Below are 25,060 nucleotides of genomic sequence, written 5' to 3' on the forward strand. Positions count from 1 at the left end.
AGAGAGAGAGAGAGGCAGACACAGATATTGAAGAAGGAAGGGAGAAAGATGGAGACAAAGTGAGAAGAGGAAGGTTGGTAGAAAGTGAAGGGGAGAGGGAAGGAAGGAGGAAAAGAAGAAATAATTGAAGATTTAGTGATGAAAGAACTCATTTAGAGTTATTGCAAAAGAACTTTGTTTTCAACCAGGCTTCATATGTCTTTCCACAAAGCCCATTAATATTGATTTAATATTATGTTGTCATCCTGGCCTTTGACAGATATATAGGATGCAAACCATATTACTTGTAAACTGGTTCAGTTAGTAAAATGAATTGAAAATTTCAAGTTAGTAAAGGAAATTGCAACAAATCCGGAATCAATAAATTCACTTGCCACGTCTTATACAAATGTTTGGTTTAAAGAGATGATAATGCATCACTAAAAAAGAAATAAAACATACATACTCATATCCTCTTTCCGCAGTTTAAATGTTGTGGGAAAAATTTCATTTTGAAATGAGTTTTTAACATGCTACCATTGGGTCTTGAGGGTATTTATGAGTCTGATGGAATTGTCAGGCACACTGGAAAGCAAAATCTTTGGTTATATTAGTTCACAAAGTTCCTAGAAACAAGGACTTCCTGAACAGAACACCTTTGCAAGAGTCAGTATTCGAATTTAAATTATCTACCTGAAAACTTTATATGGAAATACAATCATTTCAACATCAGGGTTCATGATAGTGATGCAGTTAAGTATGCATAACTGGGTAGCAACATCTGATGGAATAAAACTAGCTAACATTAATTTTCCTAATGAAATTAAATCATATAACTGGAGTTTAGAGAAGAGTAAATCTTTCTGTTGGAATAAAACTCTTGCCACTGAGGTCTTCTCAGCAGGAAGAAGCAGCAAACACCTGCTGTTGTCCACCTGCTCGAATTGCCCGGAACCAGCAACATGACGGGCCAGAAATAGAGCTCCATGAGAGGCCACTCGAATAATTCAAACTAGCCACTCCTAAACTTGTTTACACTGCCTTGCCATTTCCTTCCCATGGAAACCACAATGAAGGTTCTTGCCCACAGTTCTCCCTCTCTCTTTACCTCATGACAGACCCCAAGGATTCCTTGTGAGGCCCCCCCCCCAACCCTGTGATGTAACATGTGTACTCTCTTCAGAACTGTGAAGGGAATAGACTCTTTTCAAAGACAGTGTCTTCTGCTGTGTTGACTCTACCATACCCAAATAACAAAGCCTATTAAAACATTAATGGACAAGGTTGGTACTAAATGCAGTTTGAAGCTGGCAAATGCAGAGATATTTAGAATGGAGCAACAGAAGAATTCCACGATAAGTCCATGTTAAGGATGTGAGAAAAGTAGGTGATGGAAATGACTCCTAGATTTCTGCTTGTGTGACAGAGGCCATTCATCAGAATTGCAAAGGCTAGAATAGGCCCAGTGGGTAAAAGCCTTGAATTCAGTTTGGGTCACGTTGATATTGAGGTAACTGAGATATTCAAGTGGAGTGTGAAATATCGATGAATTCATCAGATATACAGCTTAGAACTGGTGACTAGATTTTGTTAAGAAAAGAGGATATGTTGGCAATGATGCATGGGTGAATTGGTGGTGGGAATTCTTTGGGGACTACACTGAGAGGAGAAAGCAAACGTTGTACAGAAATGAACAGTGAAATAAAATATATATAAATAAATAAATTATATAAAAATTTTAAAAAAGAGGATATGTGAATAATAGACTTTTAAAAACCCTAAAAAGTGAGGATCATAGGTGGTAGCAATCACAAAAGATGGCAGACTCCAGACTATTGGGTTGAGACAAGAGGATACTAGCAGGAGCAATAAATAGTGTGCACCGAGGTTCCTGAGCAAAGTGTACATTGCAAATTTAAATGACAATCATTAGTACAACTTAACGAAAGCAGACAGTAGGGGGAAGAGCAGGAGCAGGGTATGGAGTACTTAGATACCGGAATCATTCTGCCTTTGAAGGCCCAGAAGGTAAAGAGTTTATTAAGTGCCACTAGTCCTCTGCGCACTTCATTAAGAGAATTAAATAGAGTTCTCTTGTTCAGGCTTTTCTGTCTTTTAGAATAGATGTTCCTGCAGGATAGAGATTCTCCTTTGCTTGCTGATTATGCTCAGCAAGTGCACTGAGTATTAATGTTTGAGGCTCAAAAGAAGATTAACCAAACATTATTATGTTAATTTTTTCAGTCAGCTATCAAAGATTTATTATAAGTCTACTGTGTGCCGAAATCATGGGGCCCAGCCCATGATCTCATGGAAATTACAGACACAGAACTTAATGCACAATGATTAAGGAGAGAAGTGGAACCTAAAAATTAATGCTGGAAAGAATACATCATGAAACATTTCCATATTTACCCTTTGACATTTTAATTGTGTATTCCTTTTTAATTGTGGTAAAATATACACAACATAAACTTTGCCATCTTAACCTTTTTAAAGTGTATGTGCAGTTCAGTAGTGTTAAGTACATTCCCATTGCTATGTAACCAATCTCCAGAATGCTGTTCATCTTGCAAAACTGAAACTCTACAGCCATTAAACAATAAATTGCCTTTCCTTTCCAGCCTGTGGCAAACAGCATTCTATTTTCTGTCTCTCTGAATTTGACTGCCACAAGTATCTCATATAAGTGAAATCATACATTATTTGTCTTTTTGTGACTGACTTATTTCACTGAAGATACTGTATCAGAATGCCCTTCTTTTCAAAGGCTTAAAAAAAAGAATAATATTCCATTGTGTGGATTGACCACATTTTGTTTTTCCATTCATTTATTGATCAATACTTGGGTTGGTTGCGTTTTTTGGTCACTGTAAATAATGCTGCTATAAACATGTGTGTACAAATATCTCTTCAAGATCCTTCTCTCAGTTCTTTTAGGCCTATACCCAGAAGACCAATTGCTGAATCACATGGTAATTACTGTTTTAATTTTTTGAAGAACCATTGCACTATATCAGCTTTTACAGTGCACAGTGGTTCTAATTTCTCTACATATTCAACAACACTTAATATCTTTTCATGTGTTCATCTTCTTTGGCGACTTCTCTATTCAAGTCCCTTCCCCATTTGAAACGTAAGTTGCTTATTTTTTTGTTGCTGTTGACTTGTATGAGTTTTTGCATTTCTAGATATGAGCCAATTATCAGATATATGATTTGCAATTATTTTCCCCCATTTTTTGAGTTGCTTTTTCACTCTGTTGATTGTCCTTTCAGAACAGAAGTTTTAAACTTTGAATCCATCGGGTTTTTTTGGTTGCTTGGACTTTCGGTGACATAGCCAAGAAACTATTGCCAAGTCCAATGTTAGAAGATTTTCCCCTGTGCTTTCCTCCAAGAGTGTTAGCTCTCAAGTTTGTGTCTGTGATCCATCCTGAGTTAATATTTGCATATGGCATGAAGTAAGACTACCACTTCATTCTTCTATATGTGGATGCCCACTTTTCCCAGCACCATTTGTTGAAAGAACTGCCCTTTCCCTATTGAATTGTCTTGGCATTCCTGTTGAAGATCATTTCACCACATGCAAGAGGGTTTTTTTTGCTTGCTTTCTGGGCTCTATTCTGTTCCAGTGGTCTCTATGTCTGTCTTCATATCATTAACACATTTATTTTATAATTTCTGAAAATGAAAAATGTGTTCTCTGTAAGAAACAATTTAGGGAATTGAATGGAAAGCTGCATGCCTAAGTATGTGTTGAGAAACATGATGAATAGTGAAGAAGTCCCATGCAATATCCTTCTTCACCTCATGCCTTTGTGTTTTAGAGGTATTTTCAGGGATGTGTGTGTACTAAATAAGGACACATGCTCAACTCGACCTCTTTCTGGAGGAAATAGCTTCTAACCCTCTCTCTGGCACTGGCACTGCCAATTTTTATTATGCGGCTATATTTGTTTTGTTATCAGTTTGCTCACTGAGGACAGGGGCATAGACTTCTTGATATTCTTTTAAAACTTAGTAGAGAGACAAGAAAAGAAGGAAAGGGCCTCCCCGGTGGCGCAGCGGTTGAGCGCTGGGTTGTGAAGCTGCCCGCAGCCTCTGCAGCGCCGGTTCGATCCCTGGCCACCAGAGGAGGGTCCCACATGGCGCGCAGACCTCTCCTGCTGCCCGCTGCTCCCCTCAGCAGTGTATTTCATCGGTCTGCCTATTCTGTTCCCTGCTCTGGCTCTGGTGAATTCTCTCACCCTCCTGCGCTTCTGACTGACCCAGTGCTTGTATAAATAAATAAACAAATAAATCTTAAAAAAAAAAAGAAAAAGAAAAAGAAGGGAAGGAGGATGGACATATGGGCAGCACCCACCACATGCCAGCTGTGCAGATCTTTGGTTTTGGTTTCTTTGCTTCCCCTCTCACCCTGAGGATTTCTCTTATACCCTTGAATGCTCAGCTATGCCAGATTTTGAAAATAAATACAGGATGCTCCATTAAACTTGAATTTCAGAAAAGCAGCAAATAAATTTTTTTAATTTAATTTTATTTTTTATATATTTTTCACATCATTTTTCATTTTTGCACAATGTATGCATTTTCATCTTGGTTATATTCCCCATACAATTCTCCCCCCCTTATTTTGACCCTAATCCCTCCTCCCCTCCCCATCCCCTTGTAGTGTGTCTCTGGTTTATAGTTGCTTGTTGATTTTGATATTTACTTTATTATAATTAGTCTTTTTCCTTGTCCCTTATTTAGGTTTTCTAAATTCCTGCTATGAGTGAGACCATCCGGTATTTTTCTTTTTCTTTCTGCCTTATTTCGCTGAGCATGATCCCTTCCAGCTCCATCCATGTTGCTGCAAATGGCATGAGTTTATCTTTTTTGATTGCTGAGTAATATTCCATGGTATATATGTACCACATCTTCTTGATCCAGTCATCTATTTTTGGGCATTTGGGTTGTTTCCAAAGCTTAGCTATTGTAAATAGTGCTGCTATAAACATAGGGATGCAGGTGCCCTTTTGAATTAATGATTCTGTGTCCTCTGGGTAAATACCTAGGAGTGGAATTGCTGGGTCATATGGAAGCGCCATCTTTAGCAGGTTGAGGAATCTCCACACAGCTTTCCATAGTGGTTGGACCAGTTAGCAAATAAATTTTTAATGCAAGTACATCTCATACAGTGTTTTGAATCTAGTTGTACTTAAAAACTATATGTTGCTATCTGAAATTCTAATTTAAATAGGTGCCTTGTGTTTTGCCTGGAAATTCTTTTAAATTTTAAAAGGACATTTTTCATATTTTGGCCAGTTTAAAAAAATAGTAGGTGACTGAGCATCCGATTAAGGTAAAAAAGAGATCGCTTTTCTCCATGCATATTTGACAGTGGTCAGTCAGGCACTGGAGGACAGAGGCTGGCATCATGCCTGCCTGCCCTCTCCTGCCTTTCATGAAGCCTGGATGGGCAGGTGGAGGGTTTGCACCTCTGTGCAATCAAGTCTGTACATGTTGGGGATTCAATAGGTTTAGTTTAAACAATAGATTGTTCAGCAGTGGGAAAAACCTTGGACATTTCAGAGTTAATACTACACCCCGATGTTGTAAAATGACTTCACTTTACAAGGTGAATAATAACATCACTGGCAAGAAAAATGTCAGCCAATCACCTAGGAAAAATTTTGCATACGCCTCATTAACAGTGCAGCCCTCACTGTCATTATCTAATGATCTCGTTCCTTCTCTGCTCTTGTCTAGGACAAACAGTTTTTCTTTAATGCTGCCTCGTACAATCGTTGTTTTCTAACCATTTCCCTCACAGATTAACATTAGAAAAATGTCAAGTTTTCACAATTTCATTAGTGATTAAAAACCACCACCCCAAACTTAGAGCTCATTATTGTTCCTTAACAAGAATATCCTTCATTACTTTATACTTGAAACACTAGCAATGGGGATTAAAATTTCCTCATTTGCTTTAGTTGGCAGTCAATACCAGGAGACTAATATTATTGTTATTATTATTTTTTTAATTTAAATTTCTAAATAATGGAGGTTTTCCTTTAATTATACATTGAGGGGAAGTTTCATTCTCTGCTTGTATTGACTGTAGTTTGAGAATTTATGGGTTTTAGTGGGAATGAATTTGTATACTTAAACAACAAAACAGCAATGCAGGATCGACTCTTGGAAATGTCAATATCTGAATTAAAATAATATCCCATTTTGGTCATGGATTAAATTGTATTGAATTTACAGTCTTATGGATTATATTTGCTAGCTAGAGTATTTCTTGAACATGGTGTCAAATATCAGTGTTAATAATATGGAGATAAGAGACTGGTGCAGGGGCCAGTGAGTGGGAATTCATCTGGCCTTCTGTGAACCTGAAGCCTTGGGCAGAGGAGGTGTGAAATTGACGCTGGTTGAGCTGAACTCTGTGTATCGTTTCCAGTCTGACCGGGTAGAATACTCACTCTCCTAAGTAAGCTGTCACTTAGCCAACTACCACCTGTGCTGTGTCAAGAATCCACGGTACAATGAAGTCTTATATTTTACCCTTTAGAGCCAAAGTTTGTTCCCATTGGATATATCACTTTTCCTTGTTCCTCAGGCTACACAGTTGTGTTCTTTTTTTAAAGATTTATTTATTTATGCATGCAAGAACTGGGGTACAGGCCAGAGGTGCAGGAGATGAGAGGATTCACCAGAGATAAAATGGGGAACAGAATAGGTGGATTGACTGAAATACATGCTGAGGGGAGCAGTGGGTGAGTCAGGAGTGGTCTGCTGTGCCGTGTGGGTTGCTCCCTGACTGGGGATTGAACTTGTGCTGCAGTGGCAGCAGATGGCTTCATAGTGCTGAGACTTAACCCCTTGTGCTACTAGGGAGGCCCCTTTCAGACTACATAGTTGCTGAAATTGAGCTAAGTTGATTTTTTTCAGAATCAATATTCTGAATGCAAGTCTTGTACATGTATGTGCAGGCAGAAGTATTCATATGTATCTGCAAATAATATATTTAAAATAATCTCACAGAAGTCCACATTAAATCCATTTGAAAATATTCCTCCCATAGATTGTTCCTATTACAGTGCAATCCCGTAAGCAGGGGACACAGCAGGGTCACCTGGCCTGTAGACCAGCATTATTTGCCCACAATGATCTCTGGGTTCCCTGGGTCCTCTAGAACCCCTGCTCTAGCTATCTGGCCACTACATTATTCCAAATGCCTACTATTTATGGGCACTGCATGGGATCTTTCTTTCTATTCAGTAAATGCAAGTTTTTCCATTTTTCTCCCAAATATCACCTGTTGGAAATTAAATCCAAATAAGTCTAATTTTCTTTCATAGCATCAGTCATATTACTATAATGCTCATCATTGCAGTGACTGGCACTAAGTATCTTGATTACTTTGTTGTTTGATATAAACTATTTAAATATGTGGTAGAGTTCTTGTCATGTTTGTGCCTAAGACAACTCTTTATTTCTACTTCTGCTCTGACTTGCCCTTTAAAATGTCTTATCCACTGCAAAGCTTCAAATTGGCCTTTATACGTAGGAAATTGCCCTTATGTATGACCCCAATATTTTACTCTGACAATTGTGTTCCCGTTATGCTTCTTCTGTCATCCTTTCTTATTCAGTGTGCCTCCCCCAATTCTCTCTCTTAATTTTTTGCATTTTCTCACTTGCCCAGTCACTGCTATTTCCAAACCAAAAAGAATTACCTGATTCAGCTCACCTATTTTTATCAATCCAAACCAAAGCACACCCTGTCCCCTTATCAGGTGACTCAGGTGGCGTTCTGTCCTTGTGCTGTCCTTCCCTGTTATTTTAACCTAGTCACTGATCCCAGACATTCCTAATCAAATGTTTTGGCTTCCTATGTCTAAGCTGATCTGTCCCATACATGAGTGAGCGTGTCATATCTCTGCTCCTGGCTGGATTCTTCCCTGATCATTTTTGTGTCTCCTGTGTTGCTCTTGGCAAGCAGGGTTGTCTCGTTAATGTAAATCTGATGTTCCAACCTATCTCTGTCTGTTAACCACTTTACTTCTTGCCTACTAAGCTGTCTATCTTTGAAATCCTTGAACTACTTTTTAAATTTTTTAGAACGAGCGCTCTAAAAACATAGACCTATAAGTGACAGATTAATGAAAGGTGATTCTTTTTATACCATCTATTCTGTTCTGAACAGGTTCTGCTCCTCGCCTCCCCAATAAAACCGATTCTATCGCTGGATTCAACATTCCCTTTGTCAAAGAAGCCAAAAGTAAAACTGAAGCCTCATCCCTCACACCTTCCTCTTCATTCTGTCTCTCAGTCTTAAATATTTGTCCTTTCTTCCTCAATCTGCCACTGTTGGGTTGGTTCACCCTCTCTTCCCCATGTGTGGCGCAGTGAGCAGATTTCTGTCTTCCTAGCACTCTCTTCAGCCTGCTCTGTCCTGCACATCCGTGGCTTTTTCTAAAACCCAAATCAGTGTGTGTTGTTTTCCTCCTAGAAATTTTCATTGCTTGTAACATGATGTACTAACTCTTTTAATATGCTCTTCCATTCCCATTACCTTGCTTATACCAACTTCTCTATCCTCATGTTGTTAGCTTGCAGACAGAGCGGTATCCTGGTTCCACCAAACTTGCATACTCTGAAGGGGCCTGGCCATCCATATGCACAAAGACACAACATACTCTGAGTGTAGAAGAACTTTAATAGCTTAGTGGACATAGAAAAGAGAAGAACAGTTTCCCAATAAAATACCCAAATTCAGCCATCCCCTCATGGCTAATGCCCAACCCAACAAGGATGGCCTCAAGAAGGGCTGCAGAAGCACAAAAACTTGCTACAAGTTTAAGGCACCTCCTGGTGGGGAACCATGAAAAGGGGGTGAAAGGGGCCAGCCAAGTCTGGGGCAAAAGGAGCAAAATCAATGTACAAATCAAGATAAAAGTCACCATTGTCAGCCTCCATTGTCAGCTCGTATTGGATCTGTCTTTCACCCATGTGTCTCTCTGAAGTCTCGACCTGTGTCTCCTCCATGTGTTTCCTTCATGCCCCAAAGTTCTTCGTGCAAGTCCAAAGCTAAGAAGCAAGCGGGCCTTTCTTCTCCATGTGTCTCTCCTTCATGTGTCTCCCCCAAACACACCTGCCTTCCATGTTGTATAGCTTCCCTTGGCCTTTCCGTCCCACCCGCTACTTCCCAGTTGCCAGTCCAAAGCAGCTGCAAGTAAATGGGGCTGTGAACATGGTACCTCCCCCTTTTATAGGGATGGCTGTCAAATTTCACTTTTCCTGCATACTTACTGCACTCATCTAATTATAGTAGGCCTCTGGGCATTGGTATCAGTTGATAATCTGCACAAATGCCCTTCTTTTCAGAAAACATACCAAGTATGCATTAATGATTGGCGCTGACATCTTCTGCCCTCTGAAGCCTTCCTTGACCCACTCAAGTATGGCCTGTCACTTGCTGCTTTTTTCTTCCTCTGTATGCTCTAAATACCTTTGTTAATGCAACCCCTCTCAATCTCTCTCCCTTACTCTAGTGTGAGACTTGGAGGATTGGACCAGTCACCTTATTTGCTTTGCATCCTGCTTGCCTGGTCTAGCTCATAGAAGGCACTCTCAATATGTGTGAAATTAATTTGAATGAGAGAATAAAGGCTGTGCTAACTTTTTCTAAAAAATAAAAGACAGGAGTAGTGAGTCTCGAGAAATAAATGGAAATGACAGATTCCAGTGATTCAGTGCACAATGGAAATGATTTCACTGGGTTGTTTGACAGCAATTATCATTTGGATAAAAGCACGCATTTCCTCCTCGATAACCCCCATTTGAAAGAAAGAATTGGAAGAGAAAAACAACATGAATGTAGCCTTCCTTTCTTTGAAAGAGCAGCGTGCTGCTTTGATGGTAGAGCTTTCCAACTGCGCACAATAAACATCCTCCTCTTCAAATGAACTCATCATCACTCATGCTTTCGGTGGAGCAGTCTGCTGCCAGCCTGCAAATGAGGCCTATTAATGATATTACTCATTTCAAGTCTTAAATGTGAACACAAGGGAAGGAGGACCCTGTGTCCTGCTGCTGGCCATCAATCCGTGTTATTAACGGATTTTGTTTTTATCAACGCAAGTCTCTCCTCCTTCTCATGAGGGGTTCTTGTTATTTCATTGTTTACAAGTTAAAAGATATGTTTATTTAAAAATAGAGATTCATGAGCAGACCAAAAAATACACTTGCTGTGCTTTCTCTCCAATTTTTGCGAAATCAATTTGGGGGAGGGTGGTTGTGGAGATCCTTCTAATGACATTTCTGCTCCAAGAGCGATGGCCTATTTTAAAAGATGTATTGAAGAGCACACTAATGTAATTGCCACTATGTCACTGCCTGAAAGCTCCCATTAACTTGTTTCTGGCTTATGTAAAAGCACTGTGGGTAAAGGCCCAGGAATTTGGAGGCCAGAGAAGGCACATAGGGGAGGCAGGGTGCTCCCAGAAGGAGAGAAATCCTGGGCTCCTAAGCTTTGGCTCTTCTCCAAGCATTGAATTTGGGAGCTTGTTTGGAGGTTCTAGCAGGGGAGCGCAGCTACTCGTATACCCTCGACCGAAGACCGGTCCGTCTCTATTCGGGGAAGGCCGTCCTCTTCGACCGAGCGGGCAGCTTCGGGAGGGACACACATGGAGCGGTGAGGGAGGAAGGGGACACCCGCCTAGCCAGCCAGATCAGCCGAATCAAACCTGGCAATCAATGGGGTGACAGATGTCGCAGCCAGATCGCCCTCACATCCCAAGCACTGAATTTGGGATGTCACTGTTACCCATACTGGATACTTGCTCCTTGTGTCTTAGATACTTTCAGAGGTAGAAGAAACATCATGATGATAAGACAATCATGCCATATTTGTTTAGAGACTTATTTCTTTACCAATAGTAGTGAAGGGTTTATTTTAAAGGACTATTCTTAACCTATGTAATAGTTCACCCAGATCCTTCTTTTTTTAAAGATTTATTTATTTATGCATACAAGAACTGGGGTACAGGCCAGAGGTGCAGGGGTTGGGGGGTGAGAAGATTCACCAGAGACAGAGTGGGGAACGGAACAGGTAGATCTACTGAAATCCACTGCTGAGGGGAGCAGCAGGTAAGTTAGGAGAGGTCTGCTGCACCATGTGAGTAGCTCCCTGGCCTTCCGGGGATCGAACTCATGCTGCAGAGGCTGCGGATAGCTTCACAGTGCTGTGCTTAACCCCTTGTGCCAGCAGGGCGGCCCCCACTTGCTTACTTCAATTTAAATGATATAAATCACTAACATCTCAAATATATGAAAGCTTATTGTAAACAAATATGTTAAAGCCTATTTGCATGGGAACAATCTTTATAAAGAAATGTTTACATATTATCTGCTAATTTGACTATTATTAATTGCTATTTAACAAAACCTTAGTTTTTCCTTGATCCAAAGGGAGATCTCTAATTTCATTTTCCCCCTTAGAATTATAGGCCCTTATCTTGCTTTGTCTTGTATTTCTATTAATTCAGTCTCTGTTTTCTTTTGCATGTATTAGATTGTCAGGAGTAAAAGGCCATTGATTAATTATTTCACAGAGCCAGTACAGTGAGTGTAAGGATTTGAATTCTGATTCCTTCTTTGGCCAGCTGTGTAACATGTGGTGATACATTCTTTCAGAGTCTCAGTTTAATCACTTGTTAAATGGAGCTAATAAGGGTAATACCTAACTCATTGGTCTGTATGGAGGATTAAATGATTATAATCCTTTTAAACTGTTTGCTGATGCCAGGTACATAGTAAACCTTTGATACATTTTGTCTATGATTATCTATTAAGCCTTTTCTCTCTATTCCTGATTCTTGAGCTTGCTTTATTTTTTTTTAATGTAGGAGATAGAAAAATAATGAGGTGACTTATTTTACTCAACAGTGCATAATCTCCATCTTGTTGATGGCTTTAAATTATAATAATGTTGATGATGGGGATCATGGTAGCAATTTCCAGTTTAAAGTTGGTGATGAGTGTCCAGTGTTGGGGTGGAGGAGGTGTACAAGTCTGCAGGTTATGAAAAATAAAGAGAACAGGGGAGAGGAGGAGATATGGAAGGGAGAGAAGGTAGCATAAGAAACAGGCCAGGTTTCCGCGAAGAAAGGCAGAGTCCCTGAAAGATGTGGCAGAGTCCCTGAAAAATGTAAGGACACCCTGAATCCCTCTGGAAGGAAAACAAGGGTTTTGTAGGTTCCACTTGGAGCCTAAAAAGGAGTAGCTGACACAGTCATGCTTTAAAAAAAAGGAAAAGCAGCCCCACTCTTGTGCCAAACAAGTAAAGTAGCAGGAGTTGAATATTCCAGAAGGACCTCCTTGAAGGGCACACCTCCCTCATAGCCATGGCCAAGGGCCCCTGGGATATAGACAACCTTTGACCCACCTTAGATAGATGAAGACACCTTTGGGAACAGCCAGCCTGTGGCAACAGTCAGGAAAGTGGCTGCAGTATGCGGTGATGGACCCCACATTTAAAGAGGAAATTGGCTTCATGATGTTGGGGATTACAGGGTCAGATTCTGTATCTGATGCCAGGGTTCCATCTCTCCATCTCTGTTCTAAGCCAGGCACTCACCCAGGGAGCCACCAGGAAGAACACATCTCAGTCCCATTCTACAGGAGCTGGAAAGAACTCAGAGTGTTGGGAGGCTCGTGATCTTCTTGTTAGAATTGTGGGTCAGAGGCTAACTTTATTTACTTAATTTCTGGTTAATAGAAGATTTCTCCCTTCAGGTGTGGTCTCCGTAGTTCTTCCACCACCAAAGCCCCCACATCCCATCACCATATCCCTGTGTAGCCTCATCTCTATGTCAGCTTTCAGGTTTTGCAAAGACTAACTTTAATGGCATCAAGATCTCCCCTGGGGAACCACCTGCTACAGAATAATTTATAGTCACTAGAACTCTACACTTAACATCATCTCACTTGGTTGTCACAACATGCCTATAAAACAAATAGGGTAGTTTTTACCATACCCCTTTTATGCGTTTGCCTAAGGCCAGACAAACAGTCAATGAAGAAGCCTGATGTACAATCTGTCTCTCTTAATTTCCAGTCTAGAGATTTTCGTAGACACTTCAGTACCGCCACTTAATTAAGTTCTCACCTTCTCTCCTCACAAGGGGCTGCATTAACAGGGCTCAATGTAGAGTAAATCACTTTTGTTTTTAACCAAGTTCTGCACTTCTGAAAGTAAGAATTTTTTTTTCTGTAAAGAGATGATACAGTTTTTACTTTGAGATCTTCACTAGTTCCAAAGCAGGATGAAAGGTTTTAAGCATTGACTCAGAAGGAAGTATATCAGCTAAAGTTCAAGAAGTCCCTTTGTAAACTAGCCCAGATCTCTATAGGAAGATCATAGATTGCATTTTATGTATTCCTGACCTTGAGCCTGAGATGCAACACGAGGCCTGGTGCTCCTAGCTTTGGGTCTGTCCAAGGCTGACATTTGAATCAATTACCACAGAAGCTATAAACTCTCTTTCTCTGGAGGTATTTCAAGCTGAGATAGATAATTTCAGAAGGGGCCCGGCCACAGCTTGAAGATGAACTAAGTGACCTCTTGATATTTTCTAAGCACGAAACTAATTCAGTAGGAATGTACAGGTCTAAAGTGTACCCAAAGCAAGCCTCCAAGGTAACTTGTCTCAATTCACAACTTGTCCTGGCTTGTACAGTCACATTTCTCCAACTATAATTCTGGATAAAACAAGGAGTAATGCAGAAATACTAAGGAAAGTCTAACCAGTAGCTCAAATTTATTAAATAATAATGATTAAAAATATGTATTGAGGGCCTCCCCGGTGGCGCAGCGGTTGAGCGCTGGGTTGTGAAGCTGCCCGCGGCTTCTGCAGCGCGAGTTCGATCCCCGGCTGCTCCCCGGCCACTGGAGGAGGGTCCCACATGGCGCGCAGACCTCTCCTGCCGCCCGCTGCTCCCCTCAGCAGTGGACTTCGGTCCTTCTGCCTGCTCTGCTCCCCGCTCTGGCTCTGGTGAATTCTCTCACCCTCCTGCGCTTCTGACTGTACCCAGTGCATGTATAAACAAAAAAAACAAACAAACAAACAAACAAATAAATAAAAAAAAAATATGTATTGAATACCTTACTTTATTCCAGGAATTTTGTCACACACTATACGTGCGTTAACTCATTTGGTGTTTACTAATTAGCTGTTTGTTGTCCTGGTTTTATAGATGAAGAAACTTGAGCTAACTTGAGAAGTTAGGTACATTGGCAAGTGAGAAGCAAAGTTTTATGACAAGCTTCTCCCAATGGCAGCGCCTGCCTCCTTGGCTTAGAATTTAGAAAGAGCTTGTGTCTTAGAGATAGACTGAGTACAGACTCTAGCTTGGCTATTTTCTAGATGTGTGACCTCAGCAAAATTACTTCACTTTTCTGAGTTTCAGTTTTTATTCTTTCTCTTTTTTTAAAATCAGGTTATTTTCTTCCATCACTGTTCATTTTCATTCAAAATTTGATTCCCCCCCTCAAGTGTAGTCCCCATAGTTCCACCACCCCATCACCTGTGATCCATCACCACAGTCCCTTGTGCTCTTCCTGCCCCTGTTCTGACCCTTCCCCCTCCCTCCTCCCCTGCTGGATGCCCCAGATCTATAGCCAGCATGTAAGTTTTGTCTTTATCCTGACCCTTTGTTCAGTTTCTCTATATTCCATATACAAGTGAAGCCATCCAATATTTGCCTTTTTCCTTTTAACTTACTTCACTTATCACAATCCCTTCCAGTTTCAGTTTTTAAAACTAAAATGGAGGGTGGGGGATGAACTATTTGCTGTGAAGTGTTGTTTGTGAGGACACACATAGAGCATAAACTCTTTGCCATTATAAATTTGAATTGTGTCCAGGGAACCTGGCTGCATTGACATGACATTTTGAAAGGAGCTTGATTAGTTCTGCCTTTACACTTGGGGTGACAGAGTCAACTCACTCTTTCTCTTGTCATTCTTGAGAGAAATTGCTAATGTAAGATACCTCAAAGTCCTTGAAAACATCAATAACATTAACATAATGCTAACGTGAATATATCAACATGAACTAATCAACATTCTTGGAAAAAATAGAGCCAGTGTCACCTTGTTGAGGTAAAGCAGAAACTTACTGTGCTCCTCTGAACCTTGCTAGGTGATCAGTTCTCAAGTACTAGTTGGCAAGAATGAGATTCAGAAGTGACTAGCCTGAAGAGAAAGTTTCAGAAAGCTCCTGAAGCTTCTTTAAGGGAGGTCTTAGGGTGGGATGTGGAGCTCAGATAGGAAGGCAAGGTAGACCTGCCACCTCCTCCACCCCGCATCACCTTCCAACAGAGTGACATTGTTTTGATCTCTTTTTTTTATATTGAGAAGTCCACGTGAGATTTTGAAAAAATAATTTTTTTTGCTTTAACGTTTGATCACATTTAAGTAAGTAGACTGGGCTGTATTACTTTAAAATATGAATAAAGTACTTCGAGTCATTTCGTAAAATGAGTACTAGTAACCAGTGGTGGGAAAGGGTGGTCATTCTTTTCAGCCTACGGGGGTGGGGGGGCAAAGGAAAGCTGGGGTAAGGCTCTCTGAAGTCTAGATCCTTCAATCAGCAGCTAAACAAACATCAGACTCTTGGTACCCTTTGTGGAATGCATCTGTGAGCCAGGGCACTTTAATGAAGCATTTTGGTAGCAACCTCAAACAACAATAAAAACAAAGGGAAATCCCTTCCCATGATGAGGTTTCATCATGCAAATGTAACACCCACATGGAAGGAATGTGATGTTGGAGTAAGAGGAAGAGAGTGTAACACAGGAATATTCCACGTGGAGAAGCTTGTGGAGGTAGAAGGGCTTATGAGCAAAGGGCGGACACTTTTCTTCCAAGGCTCCCTTACCTGAGAAATAGTTGAACCTGAATTTTGAACAAAAGACATTACTGTAATTCTCATTGCAAAGGAGATAAAATTCAGTACACACGATAGACAACTAAAAAGTGGTGAGGGTGAATCATACTTGATTTCATTTTTACTTATCTAAAATCAGATAATAGTATGAACGTATTTAGAAATTGTAAAAGCTCTGGGGATGTGAGCTTCAGTTACTAGTAATGCCGGCAATCTCTTAATCATATTATTAGAGCACTGCACATTAGTAGGTTAGAAAATGGATAGTGAAACCTTACATTTTGAAGAGTGACCTCATTGTCAAAAATCCCAGGTATCATGTCTACCTATTAAATCTCTTTAAGATAGCCTTTGGTAATTACTTTATGCTATTACACGTGGCATTATTCATAATTGTGATCACGCAATTGTAAGTCACAAGGACTTTTCATTGAAGCTGCAGGAAGAGTGCTGTTGCATGAATGTTAAACGAAGATGAAATAATTGTCTCACTACAGTGCTGGTAAAGCACATCATCTTGAGGACGATATTTGGTTCATTTTGGAGTCTGAGGCTTGGGAGAGACAGATTCACAGAATACATAGTGTTTGTGGTGTGAGATCTGTCTGCTTCTAGATACAGACTGAAGTATTTCTCAATGAAAGATCCATGAAAAGCACAGCTTATACTTTCTTCTCAGTAACACTGAGAAGGCTACAACCAGACACCTTTACTCTGTACTCAGTCAAATAAGCAAGTTATTTTTCATGAAAAAGGAATCTGTTTTTAAATTTGAATTATAGGCAAATGTATAGCTAATTTTCACAATTATTTTAAAACAATTCATCAAAAGAGCTAGTAGTCAGTTACTGAGTAGGGGGAAAGGGAAAAATGTTCAGACTTTTAAAATCAATAGTGTCCTTTTTTCACTAAAGATGACTCTACTATTAAGTATTAAAACACTTGAGTATAACTGATGGACTGTTAAGGTGACCTCCATGTTTCAGGTCTCCTGGATACTTATGCTCTTGTGTAATCACTCCTCCTTTAGTGTGGATGAGCCCTGTGACTTGCTTCCAGCCAATAGATCAGGACAAAGGTGACAGGTGTAAGTGACTCCATGTATGTAATTATGTGACATTTCACCAGCAACCTAAGTCAGTTTAGAAGTGGTTCCTTCCCCAGTTGAGCCTCAGAGGAGAACTCAGTCACATTGTTTGCAGCCATTGAAACCCCAATCTGGGGCCTCCCTGGTGGTGCAAGGGGTTAAGAACAGCACTATGAAGCTATTGGCAGCCTCTGCAGCATGAGTTTAGTCCCCTGCCAGGGAGCTAACCACATGGCACCTGCTGCTCCCCTCAGCGGTGTATTTCAGTCAATCTGCCCGTTCTGTTCCCCACTCTCTCTCTGGTGAATCCTCTTACCCCAGCATCTCTGGCCTGTACCTGGTTCTTGTACACATAAATAAATAAATCTTAAAAAAAAAAAAAAGAAACCCTAAGCTGAGGACCCAACTAAGTCTTGGTGAGACTCCTGCCCCACAGAAACTGAGATAATAAATGTGCTTTGATTTAAGCTACTAAGTTTGCATAATATCATAATATAACAATAGATCTTGATACAATGAATTTGAATTTTTTCCTCTATATCTAAAAGCTTACCTCAAAGAAGAGAGACGAGTCCATGTCACAGGCAATATATAGATGGTAATCATTTGGATATTTTAAAATATATTTAGGATGTATGTTATTATTTATTTCCCTCCCTCTATATTCTTTTATGCATTATGCAGAATACACAAAGTGAATATTTCAAAAGTTAGAGTTGAGTTTATGATATATTCAGAGCAGTCTTTTTTGTCATTGTCTTACTTTTTAAGTTTCATAAATATCATTCCTCCTTGACAATGAAGGACATTAAAATTTCCACCTTCGGCCCAATTTTAATTCAATTTAATGGCATTTTCTTTTATTTTCATTACATCCTTTTTATTAAGGTAATATTCATTTACCAACACTATGTATTTAGGAAGATAGAGTCATACATCTTCAGATGTATTGTGTCGTAATGACATTTCAAATGTTGAACTTTGGGGCCTCCCCGGTGGCGCAGCGGTTGAGCGCTGGGTTGCGAAGCTGCCCGCGGCCTCTGCGGCACCGGTTCGATCCCCGGCTGCTCCCCGGCCACCAGAGGAGGGTCCCACATGGCGCGCAGACCTCTCCTGCCGCCCGCTGCTCCCCTCAGCAGTGTACCTCTGTCCTTCTGCCTGCTCTGCTCCCTGCTCTGGCTCTGGTGAATTCTCTCACCCTCCTGCGCTTCTGACTGTACCCAGTGCTTGTACAAACAAATAAATTAATAAATAAATAAATCATGCCTCTATTAAAAAACAAAAACAAAAACAAAAAAAAATCAAATGTTGAACTTTGGAGAAAATGATTCCTTTCTCACTGTAAGTTTTTTTTTTCTTCATTATGTTGTTTTTTTTTGTTTTCAGTGACTATTTTCATCTAATGTATATAGGACAGAGATTTGTCTATATGATTTTTGAACTCTAGCTCCAATTACATTTGAAGTAGTAATAAAATTGAGAACTTAGATTCAAATTACCATGAAATGTTTTGCTAAATTTTTATTTTAATCTGCCTATTTTTTACAACTTCTTTGGGATCATAAAATGTCTAATTATTAGTTGAAGATTTAATTCCTTAATTCTTAATCAACATTTTTATTCCAGAGACAGGATACTTTTAAAAACATTTTAAAACATATTTTTGTTGCCTGAAAAAGGAAAAGGTTTGTTTTTAGTCATTAAGAGCACATCCCCATAATTTTATTTTTACAACAGCACAGTTGTAAAAGCTGACATTTACTGGGTATGATTACTAGCAATAATCCTCAGAATCAGCTGGTGATGTAAGGGCTACCATTATGCCCATTTTACAGATAAGGAAACTGTGATAAAGAACATAAATACCTTACCTGAACTTTTGAATGTATTAATTGGTAAATAACAGCCAAATTGACTCCAGAACCTGAGCTCTTACCATTTACTGGCCCATGAAAATAAGGATGGAGGCATTTCTATATCCCACCAGCTTTCCCAGGAGAAAAGGCAGCTAATGCCCTTTCTACTGAACATGCATCATCATATTATGAATAAACTCTGTACTTAACTTCTTTTTTTTTTTTGATGTTTTTGCACCCCTCTTTTTTTTCTTTTCTTTTCTTTTTTAAAGATTTATTTATTTATTTATTTATACAAGCATTGGGTATAGTCAGAAACGCGGGAGGGTGAGAGAATTAACCAGAGGCAGAGCGGGGAACAGAACAGGCAGACTAATGAAATACACTGCTGAGGGGAGCAGCAGGCCTGGCAGGAGAGGTCTGTCATGCCATGTGGGACCCTCGCCGGCGGCCGGGGATCGAACCGGCACTGCAGAGGCTGCAGGCAGCTTCGCAGCCCACTGCTCAACCGCTGCGCTACTGGGGAGGCCCTGTACTTAACTTCTTATGCTTAGTGTATAGTCACAGAAAAACTGATAATAATGATGCCTTAAAATTCTTGCTTTTCAACCAGTAACTCTTCCTTTTGTGTGTGCGTGTGTGTGTGTGTTCTGACTGGTGATTAATATGCCTTCTCCTTGAACCTCTTAGTGCTTATGGATTGTGCCCCCCTTCATTTTTAAACTCTTGGCCAACTCTACCATGGTTTCATGGAAATCATTGCTAATGGTATTACCATTTGAAAATTTGTCAGGATTGTACAGAGAATGAAACATTAGGACCCTCTGACAGCTGGAGCCTGTTCTGTGCACTCTCCCAGAAAGGACAGCTTTATTAGCAGAATTAGAACTGATCACATGTGGGAATCTCAGACTCTTTGTATCAAAGTTGAGAATGGAATTGCATTTTCTCTTCTAAATATCATCAACTGATAAATTTCATTCACCTATGGCACTAAGAAACACATGGATATGTGTTTATGGCTAGGAAGGAAGGGAACACCATATGTCTTTATGGTGTTATGGCCAGGAAGGAAGGGAAGATTGTGTTCTCTCCTTGAAATCCTCTCCCATGAGTTAGCACCCCATTATTTCTAAAAGTTAGTGGCAGCTTTCACAGGTCTAGAAAGCATTTGTACGGGGAAATGTTTCCCTAGTATTGGAAGCAGTGTTATTGAGCAAATACGTGATTCCCAGTATTATTTTTCTATTGCTTCTAATAAATGTTACCATTTTTTCTGTCAAAGTATGGAATGTTAATTTGTCTGCTATTGAGATAGATACTTGTGGCTGTTATTGTACATGCTGGAATAAATACTGATGGAGGAGAAAAATGAATCTTAATGGAGGTATAATTTTATTATAAACTCACACTTCATCAAGAGAAGCTTTAAATATTCATCGATCATTTTTATCATGAAAATGTTAATGTACAAAACACTTTACTAGACATTATTGGGTAATTAACCAAATACAAATCTAGAGTTCTCCATCCTCAAGGAGTTTCAATCTCCCCAAATAAATACAAAGGCAGCAACTCAAGGACCATCACCAACAAGCATCAGACAGCACACAAAGCTAATAAAATAAAACAATTCTTTGCAGCATTCTCAATTTCCTAGGAAATGTTGATATTCAAGATGTTTCTGTGCACAAAGCTATATAATCAAATGGTTGTTGAATTTTAGCTCTGCCAAGTGTAAGCTTTCTTATGATTCAATCCCCTCATTTTACTCCTAAGGAAATAAGTCTAGAGAGGTTAGATCATTTGCCCAAGGTCATGCAGGTCGTCAGCCGGCTCTGCTGGAACTGCTAACCCGGTCTGGTTTTGGTAAGAAGCCCATTTCTTCATCACTAGCTTTGACTCTATAAATGGAATGGTATACTAAGCTTTGCAGCCTTTCACAAGAATGCTGAGGAAGCATAATGTCAACCAGAAAGCATTTTAGGTGGAAATCAAGGTGTTCTTCCTGTGAAGAATGAGGTTGGCCAAGAATGAGATGGTCATAATCCCTCTTAGATCCCAAAATGGTGTTGCCTTCATGTTTGCCTTATACAATATACACAGATTCCCCCCTCATTCTGACTGGGGTCCAGCTCTTATTTTCATTCCTTCTCCTTTTCATTAGAAGCCATCCACTATTTCAGAAAAAGGGAGTTGCTGATCATCTCAATGGTTTATTTATTTTTTTGGCCAGTTTTCCTTTTTTTTTTTCCCTAACGTTCTTCGTCTTTGTACAATATTTGATTTCTGCCTTCGGATGTAGCCCCCATAATTCTCCCGCTACCACAGCACCCATGATTCATCACCAGAGTCCCTTGTGCTCTTCCCTCCTATATTCTGTCCCCACCTCTGCTGGATACCTCAGACCTATGGTCAGTGTGCAAGTTTTGTCTTTTTCCTGACCCTGTTCGATTTCACCATATTCCACATATAGGTGAGACTATCCACTGTTTGTCTTTTCCCTGTGACTTATGGTTTATTATTTCTGAAACATAGAAGAGTGAATATGTTTAAGAGAGATTTTAAATTACTCTTGGCTCAGTTTCCCTAGTTAATACCACTAAAATGTAACTTTGGCAAAATTGTATTGACAAAGGATATTATTTTTATTTCTGCAGGCTGACATTTGTTTAACCTTTTCTCAACCTAATTTAGAAAATTACAAATGGAATCTAAAAAATAGTCTTTATTTCTTATGTCAGAAAATAAAAAGTGAGAGGAAAAATACCATTTTTCATGTCATGGTGATTCTGAATTGATTACATAGCATCCATCAAGTAAAAATAGCTGTCGTTGACCTTTAGTCACATAATATTTTATATTTTGGGTGAAATGCAAACTCTTTAGCACCATTTTTATAGTACTCATTGTCTCATCATAAATTTTAAAAACAATGTCCAGTAAAAATTCAGTAAATTTCATTCATCTCTACCAAATCCATAATTTATGATTTTACTATAAATGCTAGGATTAAGTTGAACTTTAATGGTGAATATTAAAAATTGTCCGTCTTGTTTGACATTTTTAGCACCATAAATCTCAGAAACTACCTTATACTGACATTATAAAGACTAGTTTCAGTGTAGCAATATATGTTTTTTTTTTAAAGATTTATTTATTTATGCATGCAAGAGCTGGGGTACAGGCCAGAGGTGTGGGGGGTGAGAGGATTCACCAGCAAGAGAGAGTGGGGAGCAGAACAGGCAGATGGATCGAAGTACACTGCCGAGGGGAGCAGCCGGTGAGGCCAGAGAGGTCTGCTGCGCCATATGGGTCACCTCCCTGGCTGGGGATCAAACTCGTGCTGCAGTGGCTGCGGATAGCTTCATAGGTTGCATCTTAACCCCTTGTGCCACCAGGGAGGCCCAATATATGTTATTTAAAAACTTCATTTACTAAATGTTTTGCAATGATAGCTATATTCTCAAGTTCTCAGTGTTGTTTCGAATATGGTAAATATTTATAGGTATAACTCATATCAACAAAAGCCCTTCGATGTTCTCAATAACTTTTTTTTAACCTAGCAGATATGTGTATTTCTTTTAATTTCTTTTTTTATTTTTTACATCATTGTTCATTTTTAAGCAATATTTCCTTCCCCCCACCCCCTCAGGTGTAGTCCCCATAGAGTTTCCTTCACCAATGCACCCATGCATGCCTCAGTAACATTCAGAGGGGGTCTGGAGTTCTTCAGACCAAATAGGTTTAAGAACCACTGCTGTAGAGTGAGAGAGCCCTTGGAGAAAATGTGAATTAAGTTTGCTCCCTTTCAGTGAAGCACCCTGCTTAGTAATGGCATAAAAACTCTAAGAAGTTCTGAAGTCGTAAACATACTTAATTTTGTTTCACTTGATGTTTCTCAGACTCTTGGATAAAATCCTATTCCTTTTCTGAGGAAAGAGGGTTACTGAAGAAAGAAAACTAAAGAAGATCTTAAATACAACAGATAATTGTACTACTGCAGTAAAGTAAGTGAGGGGGGGTAAACTGATTATCCTCCGATACTTATTCTTTAGTAGTAGAAACTCCCATATTTAGCTATGTGCATGATTATCCAGCTGGAGAAACCATATTTCCCTTCCTAGATTGCAGTAAAGTGTGGCCATATAACAGAAGCATCAAACAGAAGTTATATGTGAAACTTACTAGTTCTGCTGTTAAAGACAACCTTACTATTCGTTTTCCTTTTCTTTTGGGTTGAAACTTGACCATCATGATGGTAAGTCACACTCATGAATATAAGAACAGCGTTTCATATAGAAGGAACCATGTAGATCCCTGGAAGACTATCCATATAATAGCACCTTCTGCTCTCTCCAAACACCCATCCACCATATGCCAGCTCAGAGCTTAATATAAGAAAGAAAAATGCCACCCATCTCGTTTAAGCACTCTTACTAACATTTTTTTTTGACAAATTGTTTTTTTTAAAGATTTATTTATTTATGCATACAAGAGCTGGGGTATAGGCCAGAGATGTGAGGGGGTGAGAGGAATCACCAGAGACAGAGTGGGGAACAGAACAGGCAGACTGACTGAAATACACTGCTGAGGGGAGCAGCAGGCGAGACAGGACAGGTCTGCTTCACCATGTGGGTTGCTACCTGCTCACGCTGCAGAGGCTGTGGATTTGCTTCATAGTGCAGTGCTTAACCCCTTGCACCACCAGGGAGGCCCTCTTACTAACTTATAAAAGCACCTGAACCACTGCCCTAGCTGGCAGATTAAGTTTAGGATGGTGTAACTCTCAAGCCTAGCCTCTTGGAAGGATGGGGGAGGTGGGCATCAGAGCTTGCTGGAGGCAGGAGTACCTCAGCTGGGGGTTGAAGTCATTGTGAGTAGGAAAAATGTTCCCCAAGTGATTCTGATGCTCCCTTCTGATAAGCCCCTCCATCATGAGATCTCTGCTATGATGCCTTATAAAATAACATCTGACTTCCCTTTTGTTAATAAGATTCCAGTGGAAGATTAAATTAAATAGTAGTTCTTCATTTTCTTAAAAGTTGGCTTGGAACACTTACTATATACATATAAATAAAGGATATAAATATCCAATGTAAGCCCTTCTTACAGATTCTCTTTTGTTTATTTACTTCTATAAACTGCCATTCCCTCCCTCCAGAATATAAACTTCACTAAGATATGGTCATTGTCTACTTTTTATTTCTTATGGTATGAATAGTTCTCAACGCTGCTGGTCCCGTAGTAAGCATAATAAATTCTTTGGGGCCTCCCTGGTGGTGCAGTGGGTTTAGCACAGTGCTGTGAAGCTGTCCGCGGCCTCTGCTGTGTCAGTTCGATTCCCGCCGGCCGCAGAGCTACCCACACGGCACGGCAGACCTCTCCTGTCTCGCCCGCTGCTCCCCTCAGCAGTGTTTTCGGTCCGTCTGCCTGTTCTGCTCCCCGCTCAGTCTCTGGTGAATCCTCTCACCCTCCTGTGCCTCTGGCCTGTACCCCAGCACTTGTATAAAAATAAATCTTTAACAAATAAATAAATAAATAAATTCTTTGAAGAAAGAACCGATACATAAAGAAGAAAATATATGCTTAGACAGTCAACATACAGCAATGAAAAAAGGACACTTTGCACTTCAACTCACAGTTAATTAAGCAGATGATTTCAAGGTTGTATGATGAACAACTAAGATAGGGTTAATGAATATATTCTTTGAGTTAAACTTTGACAGTTATTACTATGCACTCTCTAACACTCAACGCCCATTTTGTTCTCAAAATCCTGTATAATCTGATGATTTCTTCAATAAAGGTATTCTCCTGCTTGCATTAAAATTAATAAGACTGTTTAAAGGAATTTGCCATTAAGAAATGAAAACAGAACCAAATTTCTAAGGAAAATTGAATGCAGAAAAAAGAACTCATTATATTTAGACTTTTCCCCTGAATAATTCCTAATTGGGTCTCTAATTATTTCTGTCTAATCACTAATTATTTGTTGTTTATTAAATAAAGCATTGAGCCACCTACCTAAACAATAATACTTACAACCTAAGTTGGCTAGTCTGGAAATTGATGAATAAACTAAGCCTATTCATCCATCTGTGAAATATTTCAAGGTCGACCATCCATTGGCTACAAGATTCTGAGTTAAAAAGACATTGGAGGACAGTGTTTATAGTTTGATAATGTTTG

At 39.7% G+C, this 25,060-nt stretch overlaps 1 protein-coding gene and 1 long non-coding RNA gene across 3 annotated transcripts in view; both read left to right on the plus strand.

Annotated features, from left to right (window-relative positions):
* Positions 1-25,060, plus strand: part of GRIP1 (glutamate receptor interacting protein 1) — a 694,619-nt gene that overhangs the window by 225,410 nt on the left and 444,149 nt on the right. The window lies entirely within an intron of this gene.
* LOC119247539 (uncharacterized) lies at positions 365-23,296 on the plus strand. The gene is made up of 3 exons (XR_005125772.2): positions 365-1,262; positions 22,774-22,878; positions 22,996-23,296. It is a non-coding gene; the product is annotated as an uncharacterized LOC119247539 (long non-coding RNA).

Source organism: Talpa occidentalis, unplaced genomic scaffold (genome assembly GCF_014898055.3).
Source record: "Talpa occidentalis isolate TD23 unplaced genomic scaffold, MPIMG_talOcc4v2.1 talOcc4.16, whole genome shotgun sequence".
Taxonomy (NCBI): domain Eukaryota; kingdom Metazoa; phylum Chordata; class Mammalia; order Eulipotyphla; family Talpidae; genus Talpa; species Talpa occidentalis.